The following is a 25,836-nucleotide window of genomic DNA, read 5'->3' on the forward strand; positions in this document are numbered from 1 at the left end:
ACAGGCAAGCATTTCTGGCACTACAGAATAAAGACATGTTGCCTCTAGATAGGTCTCCATTCTGCTATTTCCATTGCTCTCTATTCTGAGTGCTATAAATGAGTAATACCTCAGAAAGCTAGAGTTAACTTTTTCCTAAAGGCATCAGATGTCTTAAGAAAAAGAGCCTACAGCAAGTCCAACATTAATGTGAAATACTGTGAATTAAAAATCTCTGAACTGGGGCATATCAGAAATTCCAGTTTCTAGAGACTGTGGAAATCAACACACATTTTACTGTAATTGTACTCACAATTCCACCTTGCTGTGTAAGTGAAAAAAGAAATTTATGCTTCTAGATCTAAAGCAAATAAACCAGACTTGTGAATTACATATCACTATAAAAAAGGATCGATGAGCTTGTGTTCTTGCAGTAAATAGTAAGAACAGACATATACATTTTTTCGCCATCCAAACTTATTTTCATCTACTCATAATATCTTATTTGCTTTTTTAGAGTGCTTAAAGTATCCCATTGAATTCCAACAAAAGCTCTTGAAATATACAAGGTAGCATTATATACATTTAACATACAATATAAATGAGATAAGCAGTAAGTGATTTATCCAATGCCAAACAGAAAGAAGAAAAAAGAGCAATTAAGTAGATATTTGGATAAGAAAATTTTAAGTCCTTGGAATTGTTTTTTAGAATACAATTTTAGAATCAGACCACATTGACAATTATTATTGTTTGCCCAGAATGTGTCAGCCACTTGCTAAGTGTGGATAAGTGATTTGCCTGCCCTCTGGGAGTTTATTTTCTAGTGGGAGGATCTGATTTTAAATTAAAAAATCACGAATTCTTACAGAATTACATTGAAAGGAACAGATAGTGCTGCTTTTAGAGTTGTATCAGGGGCAACTGATACAAATATCTTTCTCTTTTTGCAAAGAATGGTTCTAAAATTGGCAAAGTTGATCAAGCCAAGTATTTAAAAATAATTCCTAACTCTTTCTCTTCTCTTGATTTTTACAGCCAATTAGTCCCAGATTTCAGTTATCTTATATCTTAAATCTCAGTTATATTTCTCTGCATCCCTTTTTTCCTCTACCCTTACTGTTTTTCAAACTTTCGTCATTCCCCTTTGGACTATTTCTAAAGCCTTATAACATCAATCTCAATTTCAAGCCATCTAATACAATGTCAGAGTAATCTTTCAAAAGTGTACTTTTTTCATATCCCATAGCCTCTTACTGCCTCAGTGCCCTGTGAAAACTCCAGTATCATCATCAATATTTTTCTCCACACCTTTGTCTTACTCATTTAATTATCCTTCTGCTAGATTTTCTAAATTGGATCCTCTTCTTCTTTGGTCGTTTGTGTGGAAGGTGCTGATTTTTCCACTCCCCATTGAGCTCAAGTCATATGTAGTTAGTGCTATTTTCAAAAACATTACATTTTCATCCTTAATCACAAATTCTTCCTTTACAGTCCATGTCAACATATACTTTGTCCTTTCACCCTCCTTCGGTGGCTACCCTGGGCTGAAGTAGAGATTCTAGAAGTTGACTTAGTGGTTGATAGGTGAAGATTAGTCTGTTGAGTTTGAGATTCTTGTGAGAAATTCATATAGAGATGAACAACTTCTTCTTTCTCTTTCTTTCCTTCCTGCAATAATTTCTCATTCTTTTTCTCCATCCTTTCTCCTTACCTCTCTTTTTCCTTCCATCCATTTTTCCTTTCCTCTCTCCCTCCCTCCTTCCATTATTTTTCTCTTGCTTTCTCTATTTTTCCTCTGTCAAGGAGAAAGGTAGTGTAGACTGATGATACTCAGACAATTCCCTGCCTATAAAGATCTGGGCAGAGAGTTTCAAACCTTTCAATTCAGTGGCCTGCAGAAATCCAGAGCCTGGATTTCTACATTTCTACTAATTCTCAAGTTTCACGTATTCTCATGTCCTCTTCTTTCTCCCAGGTTTTTGCTGTTTTGTAGAATTCTGTATTCTGGTCCATATGTAAATTTCAACCAATTTTTTTAGGTAGTAAGAAAAAAAGTATTTTACTATGCATTTTGAGTAGAGTTCAATTCATTAGAATTTCAGTCAGTAAAGGATTGAGTTGGGCAGATGAAGGATAGAACACTTTATTTTGCAAATAATATATTACTCAAATAGAAGAGAAGTTTTCACCATTCTTAAACTAGTCTTTAACCTCCATATTATAGGGGAATTTTGCTGTCATTTCTCACTTAGTCCAATTTCTCTCTACCTTTTTACTCTCTCTTGTTTCTCCTTCACACACATCCCTTCCCCTAATCTTCCCCTTATTCTTCTCTTCTGTTAGCCTTTTCACCTCTCTTGATTCCTCCTCAGAATCAGGAGCAAAAGTAAATTTTTTTTACTTTTTGTCTCATGCAAATTAGCTTCCTCCTTCTCCAAGGTCTTGGTATCTGTCAAGACAGATGCCCATGCCCAAGTAGTTTATGAAGGTATTTTTTCCAAACATAAACAGTCGAAAATGCACTAATAGAGCTGAGACTAAAATATTGTTTTTGAGCTTCCACTTTCCCTGAATTCACTTTACCTTACTCTTACAATAGGATGAAGACACTATGTTCTTTGTCTTTCCTCACTTAGCTTTAAAATGTAGTCACTAAGTCCTCAAACTCTTGTGCACTTAACCATCTGCACTTACTGAGCAATTTTCTGTACAGCTTTCTATTTGGTACTAAGGATCTTAAGAGAAATATTGCAGTGTCTTGTGTGGCCTAAAACTTACATGTTTTTGGAGGCCCTTTTTTATACAGAATTATGACTACAAACTTAGGTATAAAATAACATTTATTTATAATCAATAATCATGACAAATTACGAATTTTAAAAAGCTGACAAATGCCACCAACAATTTAAAAATCCATAAAATAATATAATATTTTTATTCATTAATATCCTGGCAGTGCTCTTTGTTACTTACCCTATCTTCTACATTATTTTGGCTACAAAATCACCTCTTCATATGACAACAATTTTGTACTGTTTTCTACATGGAAAAAAATAATTTGGTTATTTGTTTATCATGGTTATTTTTCATTCATTCATTTGTTTACTACAGTTTAATCTCTTTATTACCATTTATCACAAGTCATTATTGGTAATGTCATGAACATTTCTAGGATTCTTGTTAAATTTAGTAAAATGTCTATCAAGCTTTATTCACAGATAAGCTCTGAGATTTTGGAGCATTTCAGTGTTTCTTGCAGTAACTAATCTAAATACTCTTTGAATTGGTGTCATTTCTTAACAAGTTTTTTGTTGATGTCTTATTGTAGTAGCATATTATACATCTTATATTCTCTTCTTTGGTCTCAGTATTTCATGTCAACATCTCTTTAGTCCACTCCTTAATGCCAATAGCCATCACACTACCTGACAGGAGAATAAGTGTGGTGGGGGACATCAACATGGTGAGAGTCCATTCTTAACTGAGTGTGGTTAAAATATTATACCTGGTCAAATCTTACAACAACCGATGACTAAATGAACACATTGCCTGGGCTCCTTGTAAGGAGCTTCAGGCAAGTGAGGGGTCTTGAAACCTAAGCTTCTTAAGTTAGTCACTCAGTAACCCTTCCTGTAGTTCTTGCTTTTAAGACACTTCCAGGACATTATGACATTTGATCTACATAAGGAGCTTTAAGACAAAAATTCTGTTTATGTTTTTCTTCCCTGGCCATAACATCTGTATTATTTGCCTATGTCTTGAATGGCATCCCAATAATAATAATAGTAATATATATAATAATTCCCCCAAAATCAAAGGATTTATAACCAAATACTGGAAACAATGTAGTCTTTTTTTTAGACATAATAATGTGATTACCAACATCATGCAATGGAGCCTTTGCATTAACAATGATATCCTAATAATTTAGCAAAGCCATTTAAATTATGTTTCAGTTGATTAATTGATTGCCCTTAGACTAAAATTAGCAATTATCAGCAGTAAATAATGAATCTGATTTTCTCCTTCAATGACCTCTTCACTCTGGAATTTAACTTTTGATTTAGGGTCCTGAGAACCAAGAAAAGAGGTCCAGGTCATATCCACACAGCCGCAAATCCAAATACGTCATCTCTCCCCCATGCCTGCCTCAGCTACCATGACTTTGTTGAATTACATCATTTATTTCTCTATTCCCGAAGACAGAACAAAGTCAGTCTACTCAGATTGTGTCCACCAGCATATATTTTCCCATTTATAGCTTCATGGCCATGTCCCCAGTTGAGACACTTCTCTTCATTTACCTGGTTTAGAGTAAAAGACTCCTTAACTTCATCTCTGCTTCTAGGATGCTCTCCTCATCCCAAAGCTGATCTATTTTCAGCACTATAAAAATGCACTTTTTGAGACACTTTGGATATCATTCCTGTTCTCAAATTTCATCAGTGTCTCTCTATGGCTTCCAAGATATAATTTAAACTTATTTGCACGTATTGTAAGATCCTTCATGTCTTGGTCTGGCCTGTATGCCTGTTAATACATTTCTTCTACCAATCTAACTCTTATTCCAGCCTCCAGAAATAATGAACTCCTTGTAGTTTCTTGAACAATCTCTGACACATGTTCTCTTTTTCTGTAATGTGTGTGCTATGCACAGCTGTAGTTCTGAAAACTCCTGCTCGTTTTTCAAGTATTCACTTGAAGCCTATACTTTATGCGGCCTTCCCTGACTTCCCTAGGCACAGGTAAATCCTTTTATGCATTCATTTTGTAGAGAAATTGGCATATGAAAATTTCTTTCAAAATTTTTTCTCTGTTTTATATATCTGTTTCTTCACCAGACTGTAAAACATTCAGTCTAATGATATAGATATACCTATATCTATATTTATATCAGTATTTATATTCAATATCATACATAACGCCTGGGGCATAATAAGCACTTATTAAAACTTTGCTAAATGAATTAGATAACAAATATAGTTATTTTCTTCAAATTGTTGTCTGCATCGATACTTTCCAAAAAGTTCCCAGTTTTTGTTGATTTATTAACCAAATGAAATATATGATAAAATTGTATATATCCTCTGTTCTTATGACAGTTTTTAGATGGAGATGGAGAAAATATTTTTACCACTTTGTTCCTATCATAACTCCATTCAGATTACCCAAGTAACTCTGCCTGTATTTATTCAGTCTGAAGTAGAAATATCTTTTCCTGATATATAGCATCTGCTCAAAAGCATAAATGGACGAAAGTTGTCTCCTCGATAAACTGACATGCTGACAAGCTTCCTAACCACTAAATCATACCATAACGTGGTCACCCACCTGACCCTAGTAGTCCAAACTTGAGGACAAAAGAGCTGCTTATTTATTTTCAGCAGACACCGAGTGAGAAGTTGCTGAGGCAGTGCCTATTGGAGGAACAGCACCAATATTTACCTGTTGACCAATCCAGAAAACTGAGGCTCAGCCAATAATCCCTCCACATCTAGTCAAGTCCTTACATGATCCTTCCACCACACTCTACAAATTCCCCCCTAGCCATCCCCACTACTCTTTCTAATCCATCTGGATTGTTAAAAAAGCCATGTATATCCAACTTCCAGACACCAGTCTCAGCTATTTCAAAACTACTGATAGGGCCACTCTTATATTTTATCCACTATAATTTATACATGTGCCATGCTCTTTCACTTAGAACTTTTATCCTACTGACACAATATCTTGATCACCTGCTCTTTACTTGTAGGAAGCGTAAGAATATTTTAAGACTTGACAGCCCCCTTGTCTGCTTTCTTCTGTCTTTCCCATGCAGCTGCTGAGATGTTTTATTTGGACCAAATCACCATTCCTATGCATTCAGGGCCCAGAAAAGTGCTTTGAACAAAGTGGTGCATTGGATATGTTTTGAATTAGAGAATAGAATTCTTATCCCAGTTCTGCCAATTATCTCTTTATATTGGATAAGATATAGAGTCTCATACTTGTAAGTATGGAATAAATCTTAAAGAAGTCCTGTTCTTCTCTTACCAATGAGAGGACTGAGCAACTCAAAGAATATAAGTGATTTGTAGGAACAGCTGGTTTAAGAGCCTGGCTTGGAATTCAGATCTCTTGGAACCATCATGGGTTACCTCTAAACCTATTAAATTCTCTGAGCCTTTGTTTTCTTATCTTTAAAATGAGAGTCATATCATCCCTTCTTACCTCATAATTTATTGTAAGTAATAAATAAAATCATGGACATGAAGAATTCTGATAAATACAAGTGTCCATACAAATATGCAGTATTATTAGCACAGGGCCATCCAGAACCCCCTTCTGCCTGTGGATTCACAGATTATCATTATTTCACTCTATTTTCTTAAATTGAGGTTTGATTACTAAGCCTTCCTCAGTTCTTTGTACACTGTAATTATATCTCTTTACGTGGTAAACAAACAGCAATCTATGTACATACACTGTTCCCACAGTGGATTTTCCCCCATCTAAAATCAGCTAGAATTAGATGCACGGAATGTACCAAGCTGGAGCAATAGACAACCTAGGACTGGGAGGAAAGGAAGACAGTGATCAGAAATATAGACTAGAAGGAAGTAAAAACAGAGTAAGGATTGTTCATTAGGGTAAAATGGAAAGTAACAGATGTCATGCACCTAATTTATGCTGGGCACTGTTAGGTACGTTTCCACATTTAACGTTCACAGGGTAGATGAGTAAGATTGATGGAGTAACTCATCTAAAACAAGTAGAGCCACAGTTTAAACTGGGTCTGTCTATTTATTGAATACCTGTTCTTTTCGCTGCTCCATAGTGGCTCTTGATTATCATTGAAGATAAATGAAATCAAAAGCTAAGGGCCAGAGAGCAGAAGCTCATTGGGAGTTTTCCTAGGCTAAACATATAGAGAAATATAAAAATTCATCAGATTCTTACAAGGACTTCCTGAGGGAAAATAGAGGGACTTGATGATGATGGGTGACTGCTATGATTGTGCCAAATAGCCTATCCTGGTGTTATACCAAGAGCCAAAGCTAAAGGCCTGAGGATGCAGAAAAGTGCTCACCAACCACAAGGTTAGTGAATGTGAACTGAGGAGTCAAGTTAATGTCTTAAGATGGATGAAGTTCATTTAATTACTGTGGCTTTTGGAAAATTGGTGCTTCAATACATGAAATTAATCCTAGTTTCTGTTGTCATTATTGTTTCCCTTTAGCATATCTTATACACTCTCATCAAAGAATCTCAAATAAAAATTTCCAGCCCATTTTATGTTTTTTCCATACATATATGCAAATGCCTAATTGATATTTCCACTTAAGGGTTTCATGGTAAATCTTACAAAGTACGTATAAAGAAAAATTCTCTAATATTCCCACCAAATTAGTTTCATTAACACTGTGGCCTTTGTTAGTAAATAACACCTCAAGAACTTTGCATCCTCCTTTTCAGCCCCTGTATACAACCCGCAACAAGTCCTATCAATTCTGTCTTCTGAATATATTCATCCACTTCTCTTTGACTCCATTCCCGTCACCAGTGCCATTTGTCCCAAGGACTACAGAAAAAAACATTTTTTTTTCCATACCACCTCTTGTTCTCAGCCCCAAATCCATTCATCACACTTTTGCCAGAGCATCTTCTATAAATGGATAGCTCATTACGTTACTCCCAGTAGTAACTTCCCATTCAATTAAAATAAAGTTCAATCACTTGCACACTGTAATTTTTGTGAAAGATGTCCCTGAAGTTATGAAGCGCACAGCCTGTGTGGTCTATGCTAAGGAGCTGGATTTCCTTATAATATGTCGTTTTATCAACTGGTATCTCTCTTTCCTAATCCTTATCACAATGGGAAGTTATGCTTTGGGCTAATAATTTATTTAAATCCTATATTTCCTGATAGATTGTCAGCTTCATTAAGATGGAAACTAGCTTGTCTAGCCCATCACTGTATCTTTGTCCCCTAGCATAATACTCCATACAAAAATAGGGCCAATAAATATTTGTAGAATAAAGTACTAACTAAATGGCTTACTGGTTGACTGACAGTATGATAAATTGAATAATTCATTTTGGAATAGAACTGCAGAAAGGTCATTGTTAGACTTATAATTTTGTGGAATAAAGATATTGAAGCTCTTATTTTTTTGGGTAAGGAGGTGTTGATATCCCTTTGAATATATCTAGCCTACTTTTCAAGGTCCAGTTCAAGTGACCTCACTTTTGTGATGCCTTTCTTGAAACTGCTAGCCCAAAATAGTATCTTGATTTTCTGACTTACTCTGGAACTTATTATCTACACTATCCCTATCAGCACTTGCCACATTTGGCCTCATTTAATTAAATCCTGGAAAACGTGTGTTTTTGTGTTTGTAAGCCCATTAGATATCAGCTCTAATGGGTTCATAAATTCCTGGAATTCAGTCCAAGTTTGTATTTGTTTTTTGTTCCTAACAGAGCCTAGCACTGTGCTGAGTGCATAGAAGAATCAAAGATCATGAAATGCATGAATAAGTGGATGAACCAGTAATTTGGAAGTAGCTGCCAGTTTCAGTGTTCTGTGGGGTAACTATGAGAAATGTTCTGAACAGATTTATCTTCCATTATTTTGCAATGCTTCAAGCAAAAGATGGAAAAATTAAGACCACTGAGTATCATCCTTCGTGACACGTGCAAATACACTACCATATGAGATCTAAGTATTTTTTCCCTGAAAATGTATTTATCTAGTAAGTTTTCTTCTGTTTCTTTCTCTTTTTTTATTTTAAATTCTAGAACATTTATTATCTTTGTTCTTAATTTTATATTGTATCTTGAAAGAAATATCTCAAAAGTACTTAAATTTTGAGGAAAAATCATAATTCTCTTATCCTAGTCCAATTCCTTCATTTTTGTGCATTTTCTTTCTGACTTCTTTAGAATTCAATATGCTTACATTGTTATAGTTATAGTGTATGTTTGTTTTATTATTTTGTATTATGATTTGAGTAAATAATTATTTCATGATCTTGCCTTTATGTAAGAGACACATTCATGAAAAGCTTGGTATCGATAAAATTAGTTTATTTTCACTAAATTATATTAGGTTTACATTGACGGGAGGTTAGCCAATATGAGCACTAGCATTTCTTTCCCATTTTAGCTTATGAAAAACTGTTAATATTTCTGATATATTTGCCTTCATTCACTCTGAAAGTTTAATAGACGATGATTCCCAATATTTAGTTTGAAGACAAATGTTATGGTGGGAAAATCACAGCTTTAGGGGTTTATAAAGACCCAGGTTTAATTTGTGCCTTTGGTTATTTTAATTGTTTGAGCCTCAGTTTCTTCATCTGTAAAATGGTTACAATAATTCCTACTTAGAAGGATGTCATATCATCCTCAATGGTGAAAAACTGAAAGCTATCCCTCTAAGAACAGGAACCAGACAAGGATGCCCACTGTCACCACTCCTATTTAACATAGTACTGGAAGTCCTAGCCAGAGAAATCAGGCAAGAGAAAGAAATAAAAGGGATCCAAATTGGAAAGGAAGAAGTGAAACTGTCACTATTTGCAGATGACATGATTTTATATATAGAAAACCCTAAAGAATCCACCAGAAAACTTTTAGAAGTAATAAACGAATATGGTAAAGTTGCAGGATACAAAATCAACATACAAAAATCAGTGGCATTTCTATACACTAACAACGAAGTAGGAGAAAGAGAAATTAAGAATACCATCCCATTTACAATTGCAACAAAAAGAATAAAATACCCAGGAATAAACTTAACCAAAGAGGTGAAAGATCTGTACACCGAAAACTATAAAACATTTCTGAAAGAAATTGAAGAAGACACAAAGAAATGGAAAGATATTCCATGCTCTTGGATTGGAAGAATTAACATAGTTAAGATATCCATACTTCCTAAAGCCATCTATAGATTCAATGCAATCCTTATCAAAGTTCCAACAATATTTTTCACAGAAATAGAACAAAGAATCCTAAAATTTATATGGAACAACAAAAGACCACGAATAGCTAAAGGAATCCTGAGAAAAAAGAACAAAGCTGGAGGTATCACACTCCCTGATTTCAAAATATACTACAAAGCTATAGTAACCAAAACAGCATGGTACTGGCACAAAAACAGACACACAGATCAATGGAATAGAATCGAAAGCCCAGAAATAAACCCACACATCTATGGACAGCTAATCTTTGACAAAGGAGCCAAGAACATACAATGGGGAAAAGAAAGTCTCTTCAACAAATGGTGTTGGGAAAACTGGATAGCCACATGCAAAAAAATGAAAGTAGACCCTTACCTTACACCATACACAAAAATTAACTCCAAATGGATTAAAGACTTGAATGTAAGACCTGAAACTGTGAAACTTCTAGAAGAAAACATAGGCAGTATGCTCTACGACATCGGTCTTAGCAACATCTTCTCAAACACCACGTCTGACCGGGCAAGAGAAACAATAGAAAAAATAAACAAATGGGACTACATCAAACTAAAAAGCTTCTGCACAGCAAAGGAAACCATCAACAAAACGAAAAGACAACCTAAAAATTGGGAGAAGATATTTGCAAACCATACATCTGATAAGGGCTTAATCTCCAAAATATATAAAGAGCTGATGCATCTCAACAACAAAAAAACTACCAACCCAATTGAAAAATGGGCAAAAGACCTGAACAGACATTTCTCCAAAGAAGGTATACAGATGGCCAACAGACACATGAAAAGATGTTCAAAATCACTAACTATGAGGGAAATGCAAATCAAAACTACAATGAGATATCACCTGACGCCCGTCAGAATGGCTATAATTAACAAGACAGGAAACAACATGTGTTGGAGAGGATGTGGAGAGAAGGGAACTCTCATACACTGCTGGTGGGAGTGCAAACTGGTGCAGCCACTATGGAAAACAGTATGGAGATTCCTCAAAAAATCAAGGATAGAACTCCCATATGATCCAGCTATTCCACTGCTGGGTATTTATCCAAAGAACTTGAAAACACCAATTTGTAAAGGTACATGCAGCCCTGTGTTCATTGCAGCGTTATTCACAATAGCCAAGACTTGGAAGCAACCTAAGTGCCCATCAAGGGATGAATGGATAAAGAAGATGTGGTATATATACACAATGGAATACTGCTCAGCCATAAGAAACGACGAAATCCAGCCATTTGTGACAACATGGATGGACATTTAGGGTATTATGCAAAGCGAAATAAGTCAGAGGGAGAAGGTCAAATACCGTATGATTTCCTTCATTAAGTAGTAGATAACAACAACAATAAATAAACACATAGGGACAAAAATTGGATTGGTGGTTACCAGAGGGGAAGGGGGGAGGGAGGAGGGTGAAAGGGATAATTGGGTACATGTGTGTGGTGATGGGTTGTAATTAGTATTTTGGTGGTGAACATGATGTGATCTATGCAGAAATAGAAGTATAATGATGTACACCTGAAATTTTTACAATGTTATAAACCAATGTTACTGCAATAAACAAAAAATTAAAAAAAAAAAAAAAAAGAAGGATGTCATGAGAAAACACAGATAAAACACATGGCGAAGCAGCTTAGCGGCTAGTTTCTTCCCCTGTTCCTCTTCACTCTGCCTCTTTCCCCTCACACACCTCACCCTATCTTCACACTTTTATGTAAACTCCTCACTCCCCCTAACTTCTCACCTCACACACTTTCCAAGTAGCTGAAATAAAACAAAGATAAATTTTGGTTTCCGGTTGACAGCTGAGATGTTTGGTTCTGCTAGTATTTTCTTTTCTTTATGAACATATGGAACAATTATATTAAAGATTATATGCCTGACTGCCGTTTTTAACTGAATGGTAATCTTTAATAATAACAGCAGCAGCAATAAAAACAGTCACAAAACCCACTCTATCAAAAGCTTCTTATGTAGAAGGAACTGTCCTAAATATTTTACAGATATTATCTCTAATGCTTAGAAAAATTCTATAGTAATCACAAGTTCATATTTTAGAAGAAACAAATTCATATGCCAAGGCTACACAGTGTGCAAATGCTAGAGATCAGTTCCTATTCACAAATGCCTAGTTCTGTTTCCCATGTTCTACCTAGTTTACTCCATTGTTGCCATAATAAACATTTACAAATCAACCTATAGCAGAGAACTTCACTCAATGAAAGCACTTATTGCAAAACGAATAAAGTTGCTGTTTAACAATATCTAACATAAATCACATACATACTGATACACTACACACACACACACACAACTTATTTTGTGTTTTGAGCAGTTACCTGTCACTACTGAAGACTTGGGAGATATTAGTGGTGACATCTTCCCGAACATCTGTCAGCACACAGTCTTGGTGACTGTCCTAAGAATTTTGGAGCACTCATGTTGCCACTGGAGACATAGATTAACGAAAGGCTGAGATGCTGTATTGCGTTGGTTTTCTTGCTGTCAGAAGCTTCACCCAGCATGGACAGAGAGAGCAAAGTGTATAAAATTGTATAAAAGAAGCAATTCTCAAAAAAAAAAAAAGAAGCAATTCTCCTTGTGATTTCAATTAATTAACAATAACGTAGATTCATAGATTCAAGCTTCAACAACTCAAAAACCTTAATTTCTAATATGCGTATAATCCATTCATTCATTTACATGTATTTTCTCAGTATTATTTATTCAGATGTTGTAATATTCTAGCCCCAGTGCTTGGAGCAAGGAATACTAGTTGATGGTGACAGTGCTTGGTGTTAGCCCCTTGTAGGATGTTACAGAATAAAAATGCAGATCTGTAAGATCTTGTTTGTTGGATGTTTTGATAAGGAGAAGCTTAGCCTACCATGGGAGCCTGTAGAAAAGGTGGGAATTAGTTGGGGCGTTTAAAGACACATCTTAGATGAAACCAGAACACCAGGTGGGACTTAGTCAAGAATTGACTGATTGGAAAGGGAGTTCCAGGACAAAGTAGTAGCATTTACAAAAAACCTTGAATTGAGAGAGAACCTGGGAAATTTGGGGAAGTACAAACGAAGTAGATAATGAAGTACCATCTGTTAGAGTTTTGTTTAAAATCAAAAGGAAATCATAGAAGAGTTATAATTTACTTTAGGTGCTATTACATGCAAGAAGCTGGCAACACCATTCAAACAAGCAAACCACATGGAAACATATGGGCTTGTGTAAATATAAGTCCAGAGGTTGACAGGGCTTCAGGAGTGACTCAACCCTGTGTCTCTGGTGCTATTTCCCTGAGACCCCCTTTTGTGTACCCTCCGCTGTAGGTTGGTTTCTTCACAATTCTGGATTTTCTTATGGTGAATATATGGCTCTAGCATTCCAAAATATCCAGAATAAGAGTGTCTCATCTAGTAGCCTTCTCATAGGCTCAATAAAACTTCCTTTCCTGAAGCCTATAAAAAAATCATTCATATTCCATTGGCCTGAATGTGATTCCATCTCCTGAGCCTACCTCTTTACCAGATAAATGCTGTGTTGATGAGCCAAACCTTAGGTTTAGGGAACTAGTGATTATGATAGGGGGAATAGGATTAACCTTGGACCAATCAAGTCAACCCCTTGATCTGCAAGTAAAGTATTGAAGGAAAATATAATTCATTTCCCTGAACCTCATGCTATTCATGCAGAAGCAAACAACAGCTAAAAGATAATAATAATAAGTGGGAGATTGAATGGAGAATGGAAAAACATAATGTCCATTGCAACTCTTAGAGAATAATAAGGTTATGTTTTCATTTTAGGAAGATCTCAAGGTCTGCAGTGTGGAGAATGTCCAGGTAAAGGAAGGTGGAAAGGGTTGGACATAGAGAGACTGTTGTAGGAAGTCTTTGCTGTGGTCTGCTGGGGAATTAATGGTGCCTGAACTAAGGTGATGAAAGGGGTTAAGAAGAAACAGATTGTATAATCAGTTTTCCAACTTGTATTTTTAGCTGGAAGAGATGATAGTATCATGAATTTTTCTAAATAGACATTAAAAAATCCTCTGTATCTAATCACATCTATCACAGGATGTCAGTGTGGTTATAATGTTACATTTTCTTACAATATTTATACATGACTATTGATAATAGCTTTGATAATATAATACATTTCTAGGCAGCTTATTTAGGTAAATATATGTATTGGGCATTTTATTCAAATTCTACATAACATAATTTAAGTTGTTATGCTTTGGATAATTGATGTATTTTATTATCTTTGATATTATACTCACATTTGAATTGTTTCTCTTTTTTTGCCACTACAATTTACCATGAGATGAACATTTTTGTGACTAATCTCTTTTCTGAGTTTCCATTTTTTTGTTGATAGAGATTCTATAAATTAGTGCAATTCTGTATTTCTGCCTCTTAGCTCTCATCACAGAGGTAGCTACTTCATTATTTAGTAATTACCTGTTTACTCGCTATCTTTTTCTGTAAGGGTAGAGACCATGATTCATTTAATTATAGCAGCATTCTCTGTATGCAGCACACTGTCTGGCACAAATATTTATTAAATAAACAAATTAATTGAATGATGTCAATATTAAACACTATTTTCATAGTACGTATATGTGTGTGTATATATGGTGCATAGTACTAGGACATAATACATATATATATACACACACATACACACGATTGGGGCTCTATGTAGCAAATACCCTTATGACAGTTAATGAGAATCTGTAGTGGACTCTGGGTAAGTAAACTGTGAGGAAGCAAGATTGTGCCAGTACATTCCAAGGTAAATTCTTTTATATTCTTTTCCCAGAAAAAAGTAAAGTGTTCTTCAAGATTCGGGAAACATCCCCTTTCCAATAGCCTGTAACTAACGTTTAAATATAGTGGTTTTTCCTGTTCTCAGCAGCCAGTGCTTTTTACAACTTTATATATATGCATGCACACATAGGCACACACACGTATGGCTTGCAGTTGTATATTGTGCCTCACACTATTCTCTGAGAGATTACTTTTTATCATAAATTTTTATATTCAAAAATGAAAGCTTATCAATGTTTTAAAAAGTCAAGATTTAGAGTCCTTCAATAAACACGCCATGATTCTTTTTTCTCTTAACATGACAGTACAGGTTCTTGAAGAAAAAAGATCTTTTTTCTCTCCATTTTTTTCCCAGCAAAATTAAAGTTGTGGTAAGCTGGATACCAGGTGAGGACAAACAGATGTGATAAGTAGAGATTTTTGTCCGGGACCCTTCTAGTACCTGCGTGGATCAGCCTCCTCCGCCTCCAAGACTGCCCAGGATATTTGCACTGTGCATCCCTTCCCTACCCCCACCCCCCAGTGGAGCTTCAGCTGGAAGTGTTTTGGATCTTTTTCCTCTTTGTTGATCACATCAATCTCTGAATCTTGGTGAGATACTATGATAGAAAAGTAATGTCAGGTGGTACTGAAATTAAATTAATACTTTACCCCTGAGTTATTTTACTATGTTTTTTTTTTTTTTTTTTTGTGAGGAAGACCAGCCCTGAGCTAACAACCAATGCCAATCCTCCTCTTTTTTGCTGAGGAAGACTGGCCCTGGGCTAACATCCTTGCCCATCTTCCTCTACTTTATCTGGGACGCCGCCACAGCATGGCTTGCCAAGCGATGCGTCAGTGCGCGCCAGGGATCTGAACCGGCGAACCCCGGGCTGCCGCAGCGGAGCGCACACACTTAACCACTTGCGCCACCAGCCCCTTACTATGATTATTTTAAAGCTGGTGCTTTAAACCCAGAGTTAAAAGGCAGGGAGAAAACTGTGAGCATCTTATCACTAGACTGTAAGCTTCATGTGGGCATTTTTTTCTTTATTGTTTACTGTTGTAATTCCACCACCTAAACAGACTAGCCCATAATGGACATTTAATAAGTAAAGAATTGATAATTCAACATACAGGATAACATGCTTGCAGTCAAGGATTTTTGTCTGTTTATTTTTAAACTTGTTATTGTGGAACATAAGAAACAGATAAAAGTGCACAAAACATAAATATCCAGCTTAGTATCTTTTTATAAGACTATTAACAATGTAGCCAAACTCAGATTAATAACTATAAAATTCCTATAGCATGACAGAACCCCCATATGTGCTCAGATGTTAATTATTATCATGATTTTAATGATAATTACATCTTTGCTTTTACTAATAGTTTTTGCACCAAATATGCCTTTCTAAACGTTCTAGTTTACATTTGTCTATTTTTAAATTTTATACAAATGCAATCAAATAGTAAACATTTCTTGCATTGAGCTTTCTTTTCTCAATATTATGCTCTTAGTTTGAATGATAGTGCATCTAATTGTAGTTTGTTCATTTTTTTTTTACATGGTATATTACAGTTGTGGTAGGTAGAATCATAAGATGCCCTTCCCCCAGGACTTCACACCCTGATCCCCAGGACTATGAGTTTAATGAGATATCACCCCCATGATTATTTTACCATATCTGGAAAATGTATTTTGCAGATGTAATTAAAGTTACTAATCAGTTGACTTTGAGTTAATCAAAAGGGAAAAATATCCAGGTAGGCTCATTCTAATCACGTGAGCTCTTTAAAAGCTAGTCATTTTCTCCAGCTAGTCCTAGAAGAGGGCAGTAAAATTTGAAGCATAAAGGGAATTTGATAGGAGGAAGTTTCTTCTGTTGTTGAGATGGAGGGACCTGAGAGTGAGCTGGGTGACCTTAGAGCTACCTGCTGCTGACAGCCAGGAAGAAGACTAGGACCTCAGTGCTACAACCACAAGGAACTAAATTTAGCCAACAAGCTGAATGAGCTAGGAAGTAGATTCTTCTCCAAAGTCTCCAGATAAGAGGTTTGTGTGACCCTGAATGGAGAACTACATGTAGCCAGTGCAAATTTCTGACCTACTGAGCTGTGAGATAATAATGCATGCTGTTTTATGCCAATAAATTTATGGCAATTGTTTCACAGCAATAGAAAACTAATACAAGATTATAAAATGCTTACATAATATATATATACATTCTAATGTTGATGAATATTTGGGTCATTCCTAGTTTAGTCCTATCATATGCAATGCATCCTGGTTCACATGTGTGTATGTTTCAGTGTGTGTATACATAGGAGTGTAATTGCTGAATGAGAAGATATGCCATTCTATTGGGTGTTTAGTGGTTTCTCATTGGGGCTTCTTTATCATTTTTTTCTGATTACCAATGAAGTTGAGAATCTTCACAAATGTTCATTGATAATTCAGAAATTCTGTGTTTTGAAATGCCTATTTATGTCTTATCTATATTTTCCTGTATGTGATTTGTCTTTTTCTTGTGAATTTCTGCAGGTTCTTTTATTTTCCTGGTTGAGCCCATTGTTCAATATAGGTGTTCATAATTTCTCCTAATGAGTACTTGTTTTTTCTTTTACTGCTGTATTTTGATGCACAGGAATTCTTAAATACAATGTAGTCTAATGTATCAGTCTTTTTGTTTAATATTAAGGATTTTGTATCCTGTTTACATTTTTTCTCTACATTGAGGTCATAAAAATATTCTCTTTCCTGGGGCCGAGCCAGTGGTGTAGTGGTTAAGTGTGTATGCTCTGCTGCAACGGCCTGGGGTTCGAATCCCGGGCACGCACCAATGCACCGCTTGTCAAGCCGTGCTGTGGCGGCCTCCCATATAAAGTGGAGGAAGATGGGCATGGATGTTAGCCCAGGGCCAGTCTTCCTCAGCAAAAAGAGGAGGATTGGCGACAGCTGTTGCTCAGGGCTAATCTTCCTCACAAAAAAAAATATATATATATTCTCCTTCAGTACCTTCTGATTTCTTTATTTTTTTTTTTTTTCACATTAAGATCTAAAATATATCTAAAGTTGGTTTCGGTCTACAATGGGGACAAGAATGATTTTCTTTCACCATATGGATATCTAAATAAATAACCCATTAATATATTTGGAAAAAATACATTCTTTTACCACTACAATGAAGTGCCACGATTTTCATATATCAAGTGTTCATGTATGTAGTGTTTTCTTTCTGGATTCACTATTTTTTTCCATTTATCTGTTTCTATATTTTTTTATAATACCACAGTGCCCTAATTAGTAGGTCTTCATAATGAACCTGGATTTTTTTTTTTTTTTTGGTGAGGAAGATTTGCCCTGAGCTAACATCTCTTGTCAATTTTCCTCTATTTTGTTTGTGAGCCACCACCACAGCATGGCCACTGACAAGTGGTGTAGCTCCACCTATTTCTCTGTCATTAAGGGTGCCTTTACTCTTGACCTTTAACATTTCAATGTCAGAATCAGCTTGTCAAGTACTAAAAAAAAATGTTAGAATTTTACTGGAGTCTCATTGCAACTATTGATTAATTTCAGGGGAGGACTGACATTTTACAATATTGACTTTTCCAAACAAAGGACATGATATATATCTCCATTAACTTTGTTCATCATAGTCTCTTAATAATGATTTATAGTTTACTGTATAGTTTTCTCACGTATCTTTTGCTAATTTCCAGTTCTCTCTGTTTTACAATTCTGATGTTATTTTATTTTATTTTATTATTTTTTTGTCTCTATGTGTTTATTGTTGTTATTATCTACTACTTAATGAAGGAAATCATACTGTATTAGACCTTCTCCGTCTGACTTATTTCACTTTGCATAATACCCTCAATGTTCATCCATGTTGTCACAAATGGCTGGATTTCATCGTTTCCTATGGCTGAGCAGTATTCCATTGTGTATATACCACATTCTCTTTATCCATTCATCCCTTGATGGGCACTTAGGTTGCTTCCAAGTCTTGGCTATTGTGAATAACGCTGCAATGAACACAGGGCTGCATGTACCTTTACAAATTGGTGTTTTCAAGTTCTTTGGATAAATACCCAGCAGTGGAATAGCTGGATCATATGGGAGTTCTATCCTTGATTTTTTGAGGAATCTCCATACTGTTTTCCATAGTGGCTGCACCAGTTTGCACTCCCACCAGCAGTGTATGAGAGTTCCCTTCTCTCCACATCCTCTCCAACACATGTTGTTTCCTGTCTTGTTAATTATAGCCATTCTGACGGGCGTCAGGTGATATCTCATTGTAGTTTTGATTTGCATTTCCCTGATAGTTAATGATTTTGAACATCTTTTCATGTGTCTGTTTGCCATCTGTATATCTTCTTTAGAGAAATGTCTGTTCAGGTCTTTTGCCCATTTTTTAATTGGGTTGGTAGTTTTTTTGTTGTTGAGATGCATCAGCTCTTTATATATTTTGGAGATTAAGCCCTTATCAGATGTATGGTTTGCAAATATCTTCTCCCAATTTTTAGGTTGTCTTTTCGTTTTGTTGATGGTTTCCTTTGCTGTGCAGAAGCTTTTTAGTTTGATGTAGTCCCATTTGTTTATTTTTTCTATTGTTTCTCTTGCCCGGTCAGACGTGGTGTTTGAGAAGATGTTGCTAAGACCGATGTCGAAGAGCGTACTGCCTATGTTTTCTTCTAGAAGTTTCACAGTTTCAGGTCTTACATTCAAGTCTTTAATCCATTTGGAGTTAATTTTTGTGTATGGTGTAAGGTAAGGGTCTACTTTCATTTTTTTGCATGTGGCTATCCAGTTTTCCCAACACCATTTGTTGAAGAGACTTTCTTTTCCCCATTGTATGTTCTTGGCTCCTTTGTCAAAGATTAGCTGTCCATAGATGTGTGGGTTTATTTCTGGGCTTTTGATTCTATTCCATTGATCTGTGTGTCTGTTTTTGTGCCAGTACCATGCTGTTTTGGTTACTATAGCTTTGTAGTATATTTTGAAATCAGGGAGTGTGATACCTCCAGCTTTGTTCTTTTTTCTCAGGATTCCTTTAGCTATTCGTGGTCTTTTGTTGTTCCATATAAATTTTAGGATTCTTTGTTCTATTTCTGTGAAAAATGTTGTTGGAACTTTGATAGGGATTGCATTGAATATATAGATGGCTTTAGGAAGTATGGACATCTTAACTATGTTAATTCTTCCAATCCAAGAGCACAGAATATCTTTCCATTTCTTTGTGTCTTCAATTTCTTTCAGCAATGTTTTATAGTTTTCGGTGTACAGATCTTTCACCTCTTTGGTTAAGTTTATTCCTAGGTATTTTATTCTTTTTGTTGCAATTGTAAATGGGATGGTATTCTTAATTTCTCTTTCTGCTACTTCGTTGTTAGCGTACAGAAATGCAACTGATTTTTGTATGTTGATTTTGTATCCTGCAACTTTACCATATTCGTTTATTACTTCTAAAAGTTTTCTGGTGGATTCTTTAGGGTTTTCTATGTATAAAATAATGTCATCTGCTAATAGTGACAGTTTCACTTCTTCCTTTCCAATTTGGATCCCTTTTATTTCTTTTTCTTGCCTGATTGCTCTGGCTAGGACTTCCAGTACTATGTTAAATAGGAGTGGTGACAGTGGTTCCCGTTCTTAGAGGGATAGCTTTCAATTTTTCACCATTGAGTATGATATTAGCTGTGGGTTTCTCATATATGGTCTTTATTATGTTGAGGTACTTTCCTTCTATACCCATTTTATTCAGAGTTTTTATCATAAATGGATGCTGTATCTTGTCAAATGCTTTCTCTGCATCTATTGAGATGATCATGTGATTTTCATTCATCATTTTATTAATGTGGTGTATCACGTTGATTGATTTGCAAATGTTAAACCATCTTTGCAACCCTGGAATAAATCCCACTTGATCATGGTGTATAATCTTTTTAACATATTGTTGTATGCGATTTGCTAGTATTTTGTTGAGGATTTTTGCCTCGATGTTCATCAGTGATATTGCCCTGTAATTTTCTTTTTTTGTGTTGTCCTTGTCTGGTTTTGGTATCAGGGTAATATCGGCTTCATAGAATGAGTTAGGAAGCTTCCCCCCCTCCTCAAATTTTGGAAGAGATTGAGAAGGATAGGTATTAATTCTTCCTTGAATGTTTGGTGGAATTCACCAGGGAAGCCGTCTGGTCCTGGACTTTTATTTTGGGGGAGGTTTTTTATTACTGTTTCAATCTCCTTGCTGGTGATTTTTCTATTCAAATTCTCTACTTCTTCTTGATCCAGTTTTAGAAGGTTGTATGATTCTAAGAATTTATCCATTTCTTCCAGATTGTGGAATTGGTTGGCCTATAGCTTTTCGTAGTTATCTCTTATAATCTTTTGTATTTCTGAGGTGTCTATTGTAATTTCTCCTTGTTCATTACTGATTTTACTTATTTGTGCCTTCTCTCTTTTTTTCTTGGTGAGTCTAGCTAAAGATTTGTCAATTTTGTTTATCTTTTCAAAGATCCAGCTCTTGGTTTTATTAATTTTTTCTATTGCTTTTTTGGTCTCTATTTCATTTATTTCTGCTCTGATTTTTATGATTTCCCTTCTTCTACTGATTTTGGGCTTTGTTTGTTCTTCTTTTTCCAGTTCCTTTAGGTGCATTGTTAGATTGTGTATTTGAGATTTTTCTTGTTTGTTGAGATAGGCCTGTATTGCTATAAACTTCCCTGTTAGAACTGTTTGGCTGTATCCCATAAATTCTGGCATGTCGTATTTTCATTTTCATTTGTCTCCAGGTATTTTTTGACTTCTTCTTTGACTTCTTCGTTGACCCAGTCATTGGTCAGTAGCATTTTGTTTAATCTCCACGTATTTGTGGCTTTTCTGATTTTCTTCCCATACTTGATTTCTAGTTTCATACCGTTGTGGTCAGAAAAGATGCTTGGTATTATTTCAGTCTTCTTAAATTTATGGAGACTTGTTTTGTGGCCTAATATGTGATCAATCCTGGAGAATGTTCCGTGTGCATTTGAAAAGAACGTGTATTCTTCGGTTTTTGGGTGGAATGCTCAGTGTATATCTACTAGGTCCATCTGTTCTAGTGTATCATTTAAGGCCAATGTTTCCTTATTGATCTTCTGTTTGGATGATCTATCTGTTGGTGTAAGTGGAGTGTTAAAGTCCCCTACTATTATTGTGTTAGTGTCTATTTCTATTTTTATGTCGGTTAATTATTGCTTTATATATTTAGGTGCACCTACATTGGGTGTGTAGATATTTACAAGTGTTATATCCTCTTGTTGGATTGTTACCTTGATCATTATGTAATGCCCTTCTTTGTCTCTTTTACAGTTTTTGTTTTAAAGTCTATTTTGTCTAATATGAGTACTGCTACCCCAGCTTTCTTTTCATTGCCATTTGCATGGAGTATCTTTTTCCATCCCTTCACTTTCAGTTTGTGAGTGTCTTTAGGTCTGAAGTGTGTCTCTCGTATGCAGCATATATATGGTTCTTGGTTTTTATCCAGTCAGCCACCCTATGCCTTTTAATTGGAGCATTTAGTCCATTGACGTTTAAAGTAGCTATTGATAAGTATGTACTTACTGCCAGTTTTTAACCTTTTTTTTTTTTTCTCAGTGTTTCAGTAGTCCTTCTCTGTTTCTTTCTTCTTCTATACAGAATTGATGGTCACTTTAGTTTGACCTCTGTCTGAAAGCTGTACTCTTTAACTCCCCTCCTCCCTCCTTTTATGTTTTTGATATCATATCTAACCTCTTTTTTGTGCATTTGTATCCATTACATTCTTATCATGGAAATAGATAATTTTTCTTATTTGTGGTCTTCTCTTTTCCCCTTAAATCAGTCCCTTTAACATTTCTTGTAGCACTGGTTTCTTGGTGACAAACTTCTTTAATTTTTGCTTGTCTGGGAAAATTTTGATCCCTCCTTCCATTTTGAATGATAACCTTGCTGGGTAGAGTATTCTTGGCTCTAGGTTTTTTCCTTTTATCACTTTAAATATATCATGCCATTCTCTTCTAGCCTGTAAGGTTTCTGCTGAGAAGTCAGCTGATAGCCTTATGGGGTTTCCTTTGTATGTAACTTGACATTCTCTTCCAGCTTTTAGGATTCTCTCTTTATCTTTAATTCTGGACATTTTGATTATGATGTGTCTTGGTGTGGGCCTCTTTGGGTTTATCTTGTTTGGGGCTCTCTGTGCTTCCTGTACCTGGATGTCTGTTTCCTTCCTTAGGTTAGGGAAGTTTTCATCTATTATTTCTTGAAATAGATTCTCTGCCGCTTTGTCTCACTCTTCTTCCAGGACACATATAACACGGATGTTAGTGTGCTTGATGTTGTCCCAGAGGTCCCTTAGACTGTCCTCACTCTTTTTAATTCTTTTCTCTTTTACTTGTTCAGCTTGGGTAATTTCTTCTAGTCTTTCGTCCAGCTCACAGATCCGTTCTTCTGTATCCTCTACTCTGCTTTTGAGTCCCTCTAATGAATTTTTCATTTCCAGTATTGTATTCTTCATTTCTGATTTTTTCTTTTTTATATCTTTCATTTCTTTGTTGACATTCTCACTGAGTTCATCTATTCTTCTCCCCAGATCAGTGAGCAACCTTAACACTCTTTGTTTGGACTCTCTGTCAGGTAGGTTGCTCATTTCTGTTTCACTTAGTTCCTTTTCTGGGGTTTTGTCCTGTTGCCTTACTTGGAGTGTATTCCCTTGCCTCCTCATTTTGCCTCTTTCCCTGTGTTTGTGACTACATATTAAGTAGGTCAGCTACGTCTCCTGCTCTTGGATAGGTCACCTTATGTAAGTGATGCCTTAGGAGACCTGCAGTGTGCTTCCCTCAATTCTCAACGTTCCAGGGCTGACCCCTATGTGGGCTACGTGTGTCCTTCTGTTGTGGCTTGTTTGCTCTCCCTGTAGGCGCCCAGGGAGGCTGAGTTATGCTCCTGGCCAGATGTTGTAATGCTCAGCTGCTTGTAGTTGTTGTGGGCCCTTCAGTCTCTTTATCAGGTGTGGGGAGCCCCAGCACAGTTGGCTGCAAGTTCTAATACCACATTTGTGTTGCAGTATATCTTTTAAGTGAGTAGGCCCCCAGCGTGGCAGGTTGTTGGGCTCAGGGCCTTACAATTGCTATAAGCCTCCAGCCTTTAGGTCTCTTGTCAGCTCTGTGAGGATTGCAGCTGGGTGGGGCTGGCCTCAGGCATGGGAGCACCCAATTATTTCAAGCTTTGGAAGGTGGGGCGAACCCCCTATGTGGGTCTTTGAGAAGCACAAGTCTTCTGGAGCTGACAAGCCCTGCCGCCCACAGGTCCACACACACAGTCCTTCCCCGTGTGCGCACCCCGACCTCCCGAAGCGGACCCAGTCTCTCCATGGCGGGAGCCCCACACACTCCACCACTGCCCCACACTCTCCCCCCACTCCATGTGGCCGCCCTGCTCCACTGAATTTGGCTCAGTGCCCAGGCTGCAGAGAATCCAGTCACCAATCTATGCAGGCCCACAAGTTGCCTGAGGGCTTTTTTTGGGTGGGGCCAGTCTCTAGGGTGGGCTCCCTGCCCTGGCTGAGCTGGATTAAATCAGTGCTCTAGCGGGTGGGGCAGACCCTGGGCTTGCAGGCCTCTGTGAGAACTCCAATGGCGTCTGTGTCAGCATGCCCACACCAGGCCACGACAATGGCCGCCACCAATGTCCCAGTCCCTGGAGAGGTCTCACCTCTCACCGAGATGCACTCAGGGCCTATTAGGTGAGTCTCTTTTCACCAAAGCACTGTGCACCTTTCTTTCTGGTGATTTTAGGTTGCTTTCTGAAACGGGTGAGTTTGCGCTTGGGCCCTTTAAGAGCCGGTTTTAATTTCTTTGTGAACCAGCTTTTCTTGGGGTACTCCCCAATGTTTTAGTAGCAGGCAAAGTCAGATATTATGCCTTTCGCCTCGATTGTGCTGGGTTCACAAAATGCCCACAGCGGGGGCGCTCCCAGCTCAGGGCCCCGCTCCTCCATGGAGGCTGCGTTCCTATGGGCTGCTCCTGGGCAGCCGTGAAGTTGGCGGCTTGTGAAGGTGGCGTTTTTCGTCTCCAGAAGGGAGTTCCTGCCTCTTCTACCTCAATTAGGATTGTCCGTTGTTGCAGGAGTTCCTCTTATCCAGTTTTCAGTTGTGTCTCAGGGGTAGTTTTCCACGAGTAGTTTTAATTTGGCTGTGTCCACGGGAGGAGGTGAGTTCAGAGTCTGCCTACGCTGCCATCTTGACTTCTCCCTCCTGATGTTATTTTAAATAGTAACATTATTTTATTCTTCAGTTCTTCTTGGTATATGAAATGTGGTTCTTTTATTAAAATTTTATCCTGCTAAAATCACTTATTAAACTCACATTTTATCTGTAGATTTTGAATTTTCTACATCGTAATCTCATTTGCAAATGAGATCAGGTTTATTTCTTTCCAATCCTCATACTTTTTTTCCCTCTCTTTGTTGACATACTGTACTGGCTAGGACCTGTAATACTCTGTTTAATAGAAATAGAGACAATGAGTATTCTAGACATGTTTCAAATGAGAAAGCTTTCAACATTTCACAATTGAGTAGAATATTTGCTGGCTTTGTCTTCCCTTGATTTGTTTTATCATATTATGGAAAATCACGTCTATTTCAAGTTTGCTAAAGATATAAAGTGAATAGATGTTGAAGTTCTTTAAACGATTTTTTTTCTGGACTTCTTTTATAAATAGATTTGTCTCCTTTATTCTATCAATGCATATAAAGAGCATTGATTTTCAAATATAAAACAAAATTTGTATTCATGAAAGAAAAACTGAGCAGATCATGATATATTATATACATTGCTATCTATCTATCTTAATTCCTTAATCTATTTGCTACTATTTAATTTAGGATTTTCTCATATACAGTCATGTGTCACTTAACAGTGCAGATACATTCTGAGAAAAGCATCATCGGGCGATTTTGTCATTGTGCAAACATCATAGAGTGTACTTAGTGTACGTGGTATAGCCTACTACACACAGACTATGTGGTTCTATCCTTATGAGACTACAGTCACATATGCAGTGTCA

The 25,836-nt window shown here is 36.5% G+C and overlaps 1 long non-coding RNA gene across 2 annotated transcripts in view; it reads left to right on the forward strand.

Moving 5' to 3' along the window:
* Window positions 1–25,836, forward strand: part of LOC147915906 (uncharacterized) — a 70,100-nt gene that overhangs the window by 18,131 nt on the left and 26,133 nt on the right. The window contains exon 1 of one of the 2 annotated variants that reach the window (XR_015553548.1): window positions 24,435–24,512. The exons of the other annotated variant lie outside the window; for it this stretch is intronic. This is a non-coding gene — a long non-coding RNA (uncharacterized LOC147915906). Of the gene's footprint in view, window positions 1–24,434; window positions 24,513–25,836 lie in introns of those variants that run through there. 2 annotated transcript variants of the gene reach the window in all.

The sequence above is a fragment of the Ceratotherium simum genome, chromosome 11, assembly GCF_057802395.1.
Source record: "Ceratotherium simum simum isolate JZ-2026a chromosome 11, ASM5780239v1, whole genome shotgun sequence".
NCBI lineage: Eukaryota > Metazoa > Chordata > Mammalia > Perissodactyla > Rhinocerotidae > Ceratotherium > Ceratotherium simum.